The sequence below is a fragment of the Myotis brandtii genome, unplaced genomic scaffold, assembly GCF_000412655.1.
Source record: "Myotis brandtii unplaced genomic scaffold, ASM41265v1 scaffold655, whole genome shotgun sequence".
Classification (NCBI taxonomy): domain Eukaryota; kingdom Metazoa; phylum Chordata; class Mammalia; order Chiroptera; family Vespertilionidae; genus Myotis; species Myotis brandtii.
The window spans coordinates 650,182-657,103 of record NW_005370542.1 but is presented as its reverse complement, the minus strand read 5'-3'; the positions used below and the strand labels follow the sequence as shown (position 1 = coordinate 657,103).

Below are 6,922 nucleotides of genomic sequence, written 5' to 3'. Positions count from 1 at the left end.
CCCCTGCAGCCAGGGTCCCAGCGCTGGACCTGTCCGCAGGAGGGACGACGGACTGCTCACCCTCCCACAAAGCCCCTTCTGCAGCGCCCAGCCCAGATGAGGAATGGCATCTTTAAAAAAAAAACAAACATATTTTTATTGATTTCACAGAGGAAGGGAGAGGGAGAGAGAGAGAGAAACATCAATGATGAGAGAATCGGCTGCCTCCTGCACGCCCCTCACTGGGGATGGAGCCCGCAGCCTGGGCATGTGCCCTGACCAGAATCGAACTGTGACCTCCTGGTTCTTAGGTCAACGCTCAACCACTGAGGCCCGCCCGCCAGGTGAGGAATGGCTTCTTGTGGGCTCTTCCTACAGCTACATCCCTGAAGTTTCCCCTGCAAACCCTGTTCTCACTTTCAGGGATTTCCGTCTCTACGACTTAGTGTCCCAGGGGACACTCCTACGAGGGGCAGTGCGTGCTGGGCTGGCATCATTGCATGTTTATGACATGAACGGGTGTGCCACCTCTTCCTGCCTCTTTTTCAATTTCCATAAAAGTCCGGAATAAAGAAATCGCAGTATTTAGGTATTTGCATGCTTTGCAAAAAACAATTGTTTTCTCGCCGTTTGTAGTTATGAAGCCGGACGCTGATGAACGCCTGTTTCCTCCAAGCAGCTCCATCCGTCCGGGCTGTTAGCAGGTGATGGCGCTGGGACCGGCGGCAAGGACAAGACGGGACAGCACAGCACTGGACAGACTCTGAGGCCCGCCCGGGCCTCGTCTGGGCTCTGCCACTGAGGAGCCAGGAAGAGGAACTCCAACTCAGGTCTCTTCAGCGGTTAAATGAGGGGTCTGCATTCTGCGGTCAGGATTCCACGGCGGATCTTTGCCATCCAGGTGATTGGAATGAGTGCAGACTTCCCTGGCACCTGCCCGAGGCTGGGCAGTGCTCACTGCCCCAGGAATGGGGTCCTCAATGCCTCTAGTTAGACTCTAACTGTTAAAGGAATGAGCCTTTTTTTTTCTTTTTCAGCAGAGCCTTGGAGAGTGTGCGGTAAGAATCAGTCTCAAGTGTACCGTGACTGTGGTGGCCCCACAAATCCTCACAGACTGATTAAATTGCACAGAGTTGAACACACACACACACACACACACACACACACACACACCCTGGCCAGTTTGGCTCAGTGGATAGAGTGTCGTCCTTCGGACTGAAGGGTCCCGGGTTCGATTCCAGTCCAGGGCACGGACCTCCCTTGCAGGCTCCCAGCCCTGGTCTGCGGCAGGCGGGAGGCAACCAATTGATGTGTCTCTCCCACATTGGTGTTCCTCTCTGTCTCTCCCTCTCCCTTCCACTCTCTAAAATCAATGGAAAAATATCCTCGGGTGAGGATTAAAAAATAATAAATAAATGCACACACACAGGAGTGCGTGTAAACTGGGGAAATCTGAATGAACTTGGTGGAGTGTGTCATTGTATAAATGTTAATATATTGTGCTATCATGTTGGGCAGTGGTTCTCAACCTTCTGGCCCTTTAAATACAGTTCCTCATGTTGTGACCCAACCATAAAATTATTTTCGTTGCTACTTCCTAACTGTCATGTTGCTACTGTTATGAATCGTCATGCAAATATCTGATATGCAGGATGGTCTTAGGCGACCCCTGTGAAAGGGTCGTTCGACCGCCAAAGGGGTCGCGACCCACAGGTTGAGAACCGCTGATGTTGGGAGATGTTACCATTGGGAGAGGCAGGGTCCAGGGTGCCAAGCGCACGCTGTAACTGGACTCAGCTCCTCTCAGCACACTCCCTCCGGGACCTCCATCACCCCCTTCCACGAGGGATTAAGCGGCCGGCCTGAGGTCACTGAGCCAGGCCCTGCAGGACTCGCCTTCCTCCTGCAGGACCGAGGCCAGGTTGGGCAGCGGAGGGCAGTTCTGACACGGATGAGGGTTGAAACCCCCTGCCCTGCGTGCATTGCTGCCGCTCTCTCCCTGTAGGTCCCCCAGTGAGTGTGTGGGCTTCTCTCTGTAGGAGGTTTGGACACTTGGCCACACCGTGAGGCTCCCTTGATCTCCAAACAACAACAGCCAATAGGAAGGAGGCTGCAACCTCCGGGTGGGAAGCTTTGCCTGCAAAACTGGAGGCTGCTCCAGGCCTGTGAGTGCCCTTCTTCCGTTGTTAGGACGCGTGTACTGTTTAAAGTGTGGGACGTGAAGGGACTAAATAAATGGGGGTTAAAACATATTCTTAATACAAATTTTTACCAATAGTCAATGAATCAGTCAATAAAAGGCAAATTGGCCCGGCCAGTGTGGCTCAGTGGTTGAGTGTCGACCTGTGAACCAAGAGGTCACAGTTTGATTCCCGGCCAGGGCACATGCCCGCGTTGCAGGCTCGATCCCCAGTAGGGGGCGTGCAGGAGACAGCCGATCCATGATTCTCCTCATTGATGTTTCTCCCTCTCCCTTCTTCTCTGAAATCAATACAAATATATATATTTAAATAAATAAAAGGCAAATTGAACCAACTTTCAGAGAACCATCAATAGCTAATCACAATATAACACAATACCTACCTTTTCAAATCAGGAGCGTTTATGAGGGGGTGCTTAGCTACAGCCACTATTTTTAAAGATTCATATTTTAAAATACAGCTTTAGAAAGACGTTGGCTATTTTGCAGTTTGGCCTTCATATAAAGTAGCCAAGGAGCGTGGGCTTCTGGGGTATTTCTTGAGCATCTTCCCGGCAGTCTCCGGGTGGGGAAGGGGTGTAAAGGGTGCAGGGAGTGTGGGGCACTAACTCCAGCTGCGAACACAAAGCAAGCAGCCGCCAGGAGACAACTAGAGCACAAGTCAGTGCAGAAGGGCGTCTAACTGACCAGGACAGGAGGGGAAAGGGTTGGGGACACCAGAGGTGGCCCTGCGACTGGTTTCCTCTCCCTGAAGTATTTCTAGCACCTCCAGGAGGAGGAATGACAGGAGCTGTTATCTCGCAGGCTGAGAGGCCCTGGGCTCCTCAGGTGGAAATCATGACCCAGGAGCTCTCTTGGTGGGGAGCTTGGCAGCCTCCGCGCTGGAAGGCGGAAATCTGGCCCAATCCGGTTCATTTTGAATCTCTGAGCCTCAACATCCCCTCCCCAGGGTGTGTGTGTGTGTGTGTGTGTACGCGGTGGTGGGTGGGGGATCAAAAACAAGTGGCTTGCCTGACCGGCGTGGCTCGGTGGTTAAGTGTCGACCTATGAACTAGGGCGTCACGGTTTGATTCCCAGTCAGGGCACATGCCCGGGTTGTGGGCTTGATCCCCAGTGTGGGGCGTGCAGGAGGCAGTCGATCCATGATTCTCTCTCATCATGGATGTTTCTCTCTCCCTCTCCCTTCCTCTCTGACATCAATAAAAATATTTTAAGAAAACAGAAAAGTCTGCCAAAACCGGTTTGGCTCAGTGGATAGAGCGTCGGCCTGGGGACTGAAAGGTCCCAGGTTTGATTCCCGTCAAGGGCATGTACCTTGGTTGCGGGCATATCCCCAGTAGGAGATGTGCAGGAGGCAGCTGATCGATGTTTCTCTCTCATTGATGTTTCTAACTCTCTATCTCTCTCCCTTCCTCTCTGTAAAAAAAAATCAATAAAATATATTTTTTTGAAAAAAGAAAACAGACAAGTGGCTTTCTGGCTGAAGAACTGAGTTGAGTGCCTGATAAGTGGCGACTGGAGGCCCGCGGGCAGGTGAGGTGAGTCAACCATGAGTGCCTTTAGGGCACATGGAAATCTGAGGCGCCTCTGGGACACTGTTGTTTCCTAGGGCTGGCTCTTGTCACACATCACCATCACCTGCTCAAAACAGGCGACATGTGCTTCTGTCCTGGAGGCCAGAAATGTGAACTCCAGGGCAGCAGGGCGGGCCCTCAGAGCAGTGGGGCGAGCCTGTGTCCTGCCCCTCCGTGTCTGGTGGCCAGCATTCCTGGGCTGGTGGCCACCCCCCTCCAATCTCTACCCCTGTCCTCACAGCCTCTGTCCTCTGCCCAGGCCCCGCCTCCCTCGGCCTGGAGGACACTCGGGGGACACTGCAGGGCCACCTGCAGGAACCAGGGGGGTCCGTCAGGGTCGCCAAAGGAGGAGCACACATGGTGAGGGATCGTGAATGAATTGGGTCACCTGGAGACCACATGGGCTGAGCCCTGTCAGAGGGTTTAAGGACTCCGGGGGGAGGGGGGTTCAGCGGGAAACTCTCCGGGCGGGTCCGGATCCTGGGAAAGTCCGGAGGGGAGAGATAATGGTCTTAGCAAGTGGAATGTGGTCAAGCAAAAGGGAATGTCGGTTGTGAAGTGGTGTAAAGGTCAGTTCCCAGGGGCGCTCGCTGTTAACCTGGAGTGGCCGTGGCTAAAGCCCCACGTGCGGCCACCACTCTTAAGGAGCCCAGCACAGGCTGGCTATCTGCTGGGGGTGGGGGTGCGTGGGGAAGGCTCGTGCCGCCCTCAAGCCCAGTGAGGGCTGCTCCACTCCCATAAAGATTTGAGAGGGGAAGAGAGAGAGAGGGGAGAGCTTACTACTCAAGTTAGCAGGCTGCATCCATTGTGATCCAAGCAAGGATTTTAAATGGCAGCGACTTCTTTACAAGAGACAAAATGTTTTCCCCAGGAAAAGAGTAGTGGGGGGGGGGGGGGGAAGGGGGTTTTTGCATCTGTTGTCCCCCACAAGCACCAGTGGTCACGGTTTAATTCCCGGTCAGGGCACAGGCCCAAGTTGCAGGCTCAATCCCCAGTAGGGGGCGTGCAGGAGGCAGCTGATCCATGACTCTCTCCCTCTCCCTTCCTCTCTCTTTAAAATCAACTTTTTAAAAAGTCAACCAATGAGTGCATACATAAGTGGAACAAATCGACGTTCTCTCTCTCCTTCCCCCCCCCCTCTAAAATCAATAAATAAAAATAAAATAAAAAATAAAGTGACAGCCAGGAGAGTATGCAAACTTCGAGAGCTCACTAAAGATTCTGTCACTCCCTCCCTCTCACCCCACAAATCAACCAGGGCCACACGCACACGAGGAGACGGGACCATGTGCGCATCCTCAGCGCTGAAATGATTCGGGTGCCGAGGGGACGAGGGGCGGGAAGCCACTGCTGCTGGGGGGGCTGCTGACTGGATCCAGGAACTTCCTCCGCTGGCCGCCAGCCAGAGCCCTTGTGTCAGTGGAATCTCTCTGCCTGAACTTCAAGGGATGGAGACGCACTTGACCAGCAGTAGAAATAGCAGGAAGTAGCGGAGGACGACTATCTGAAAGGTGGTAGCATTGTTACTGCAACAAAAATGTCTCCCAGGCGCGCGTAACTTTCTAAAAATCTAATCGATCATCGTAATTCTTTACATTTGCATAATTATACACTTCAGAAGGGCCACGAGAAGTATCAGATGACTGGCTTTTTAAAAAAATATATATTTCTTTATTGATTTCAGAAAGGAAGGGAGAAGGAGAGAAACATCAATGATAAGAGAGAATCATTGATCAGCTGCCTCCTGCAAGCCCCCCACTGGGGATCAAGCCCCCAACCCAGGCATGTGCCCTTGACCAGAATCGAACCTAGGACCCTTCAATCCGCAGGCTGGCGCTCTATCCACTCAGCCAAGCCAGCCAGGGCTGATTGGCTTTTTTTTCAATCCTCACCTGAGGCTATGTTTAGAGAGAGGAAAGGAGAGAGAGAGAGAAACTTTGATGTGAGAGAGAAACATCGATTGCTTGCCTCCCATATTCTCCCTGACTTGGGATTGAATCTGAAACCTGGGTATGTGCCCTGACCCAGAATCAAACCTGCAACCCTTTGGTGTACAGGATGATGCCCCAACCACCGAGCCACCCGGCCAGGGTCAGATACATATCCCTACTGCGTGCACCAGGTTGCTAGGAGGTTGCTAATCTCCCAGCGCGCTGCAGTGCTAACCACAGAAGCCCTTGAGGTTAACATGTGGATTTCCTGTTCTCTCCTCAGCCGCTGGAGTAGCAGCGAAGCAGTCATTTCAAAATCACCCGCAGTCTGTGGTTCAGGAGCGGGTCTCGTCCTCTGTGTGAGGTTTGTTAGACGCGTTTCCTGGAGATGAGGACTGAGCATGGAGATGAGGACTGAGCGCAGAGAGCCCTCCCAGATATGACGGCCCTGCATCACCGCATTACCGCAGTGAGCTCCAGAAGGAACACAACTTGAAACAAGTTTAAACTATGTAACATGTATATATACACACGGGTCTATGTAACGTGTAACAAGTTTAAACTATGTAACATATATGTACACGCTATATAACATGTATATATCCCCTTCCTTGAAAGTACAGGTGTAGTCACACGGCATCAAATGCGGCCACCTGTGACCTGCCCCCAACGTCTCCAAAGTGGACTCCTGGTTGCCTCAAGATGGGGCAAGAAGGTGACGCCCTGGGTCTGGCTGGTTTGTAGACTTGCAAGGTGACGGACACGGCCCCGGGTTCCCTCTGGAGGAAGTGCTTCCGGCGCAACAGGCCTGGGCTTCCACCTCTGTGACCTTGGACATGTTCCCTCACCTCTTCCCACGCCTCACACACCAACTAGAAATAAAGATGAGCCACAGAATGGAGGGGAGATTTAAGGAAGACATGAAGCACCAGTGCCTCCGGCTCACAGAAGACAGAGCAGATACTGATGTTAATTCGATTTTCTTCCTCTTTTCTGAACACAAACACCCCCCTCTCCTTCCCACACTCGGTCTTGCTTCCTGCCCTCTCAGGCGGAGGTGACTCAGTTCAAGGACCGGGATGCATTCTCTGAAGTGGCCAAGCTGAGGATACTCTCGGGCACTATTTCTCTCTCCTTTTTAAAAAAATGTTGGCCCTAGCCCAGTGGTCGGCAAACTGCGGCTCACGAGCCACATGTGGCTCTTTGGCCCCTTGAGTGTGGCTCTTCCACAAAATACC

General features: G+C 52.6%; 1 long non-coding RNA gene across 1 annotated transcript; it reads left to right on the top strand.

Moving 5' to 3' along the window:
- Positions 1–293: 293 nt before the first annotated feature.
- On the top strand, positions 294–1,152 carry LOC102239883. Its single transcript, XR_314419.2, has 3 exons — positions 294–568; positions 659–880; positions 1,017–1,152. It is a non-coding gene; the product is annotated as an uncharacterized LOC102239883 (long non-coding RNA).
- Positions 1,153–6,922: the final 5,770 nt, after the last annotated feature.